Here is a 2,374-nt window from a genome sequence, read left to right on the forward strand (position 1 = left end):
TCAATGTGATTGATCTTTTTAATAACAACAGTAATAATAGCTAATATTCCGTGAGCATGTATTACTATCAGGTTCTTTACATGCTTTGTCTCATTTATCTCTTACAATATCTATGGCACAGGTACTTTTATTATCATCATTTCCATTTTACAGATAAGAAAACCTGAGGTTCAAGTGATTAAATAACTTCTCCAGGGACCCCTTAGGTAGTAAGTGAAAGAGAGGGGAGTCCATCCTTGGGAGACCTGGCAGAGGGGTCAGATCACCTTTCAGAATTGTTCTGTAAGGCCCGGCCCCGCCCCTGTCATCCTCCCCGCCCCCCCCCCCGCACTGGTGCTGTCCTAGGTTAGAACTCTTGACTGGAGGTACCAAGCCAGAGACTGCCAGTCAGGCCTGCGTCGTCCGGCCCGTCTCCGCCCCTCTCCCCGCCCCATCTCCTCGCCCCACCCCATCTCTGCCAACTGCCCCGCCTATCGCCCCTTACCGCCCCGCCCATATCCCCGCCCATCACCCCGCCCGTCCTTTGCCACCCCGCCCATCGCTCCGCCGCGCCCTCCCTGAAGCCCGCCAGCTCCCGCAGCGTGGCGTCTCCGACTCGACGCGCGGACCCCGGCGACTCGTCCTCTAGCCCCAGCGTGGGCGCACCACTCCTCAGAACCGGCGCCGAAAGTAGGGCGCAGTCTGAGGGGCCGGGAGGGAGCCGCGGGCTGAAGGCGGGCTGAGTGACGGGGGCCACGGCCACCCGCACCCCGACACGCGCGCCCCGCCGGCTCCTCAGCCGCGTGAGCCCCGCGGACCGCGCCTGAGAGAGAAACGCCGTCGCCTGCAGCCCTTTCGGGCTGGAGGCGTGACCTGGAGGCGTGACCTGGCGCTTCTTCCCCTCGCGGGGAGGACCGGGCGCCTGGGGTCACCTCTCTGGCCTCAGTTGCTCTCTCTGACTAGCCGGCCTTGAAGTCTGAGGAGACGTTTGTGGAGGAAGCCTTTGGCGTCCCTCGCCCTGGCGCTCGCCGTCCTTCCCTCGCAGCCGTGGGCGCCCTCACCTTGCCTCCAGCGCCTTCCCCTTCCTTGCCACGCACCCCGTTTTGTCCCCATGAAGGAGCTCGCCCTCTGGCCCTCCCCACGCCCCTGTCCCGGAGCGTCCCCTCCGCTTGCGCCCCTCACCCCCTCCTGCGGGCGGCCGCCCTCTCCCTTCCCCTCCGCTCCTTCCCCCTCCTCCCCCCTCCTCCCCTCCTTCCCCCTCCTCCCCCCTCCTCCCCTCCTTCCCCCTCCTCCCCCCTCCTCCCCTCCTTCCCCCCTCCTCCCCTCCTTCCCCCTCCCCCCTCCTTGTCCCCTCCACCCCTTTCCCCCTCCTCCCCCTCCCCTCTGTCCCCCTCCCCCTTCCTCCGTCTCTTCCCACCCTCCCCCTCTTCCCACCCTCCCCCTCCCCACCCCCATCCCCCCCTTCCCCCCATCCCCCTCAGTGCTCAGGGCCCTCTCTCAGCAGCGGCCTGTCCCTGGCTCCCAGTTCCCGGTTCTCTGGTTCTCGCCAGCTCTGCCTTGCTCCAAGCTAGTCCAATCCAGAAATAAACCTTGGAGAGTAGGGGTGGCAGGAAGGTTGGGGGGGGGGGGGTCGTTGGGGAGGGTAGAATATGTACTCGGGAGAAATCAATATCTCAGATTGAAAAGCAGAGTTGTTTTTCCTTAAAATACGTCAATAACCATATACCTGGGAGCAATTTTATAAGATAAACTGGAATGTATTCCAAGATACCAAACAGTAAAAAGAATAAAGTGAAACCAAGGCAGGCACAGGCCATAAGCATTAAAATCTCCAGCTCTACCATTGGGGAATGTGGTTTTGCAGATTGTCTAACTTTTCATTTTGGGCCCAGTGATTTGATTTTTGGGGTGGAAATTGTGCATTGATCAAAATTCACCTAAATCTTGAATTCTGTGGCTGATTTTGTTTTTGTGTTCATTTTGTCTCAATTTTCTCTTTTAGTCAGAAATTCAAGTAGAAAAGAAGCAAAAAGGCTTTTATAGTGGAAGCTTAAGATTTCTTATATGAGCAATAATCTGATTCTTCACTAGAAGTCAAAGTATTATAATATCCCTTTGCTTAGAGGAGCCTTATGATATTCTCAAAAATACTACAATTTGTAGAAATGTGCATAAACTGTTTTAGTTCTAGGTGAAGTTTTTTTTTCACCATTCTTGTTTTCTTTCTTGCCTTTCGATTCTTTTCCTTTAGTTTCTGTTTCCTTCATTTTTCCACTTTATAGTCCTTTGGAATTCCATTATTTTAACTTCAGAAGTTAATAAATTGCTGACTAAACCAGAGTATCTTGAAGAAAAGAAAGAAATTCAACACCTGGTTATAAATCAATAGTCCAAC

The sequence above is a fragment of the Acinonyx jubatus genome, chromosome A3, assembly GCF_027475565.1.
Source record: "Acinonyx jubatus isolate Ajub_Pintada_27869175 chromosome A3, VMU_Ajub_asm_v1.0, whole genome shotgun sequence".
Classification (NCBI taxonomy): domain Eukaryota; kingdom Metazoa; phylum Chordata; class Mammalia; order Carnivora; family Felidae; genus Acinonyx; species Acinonyx jubatus.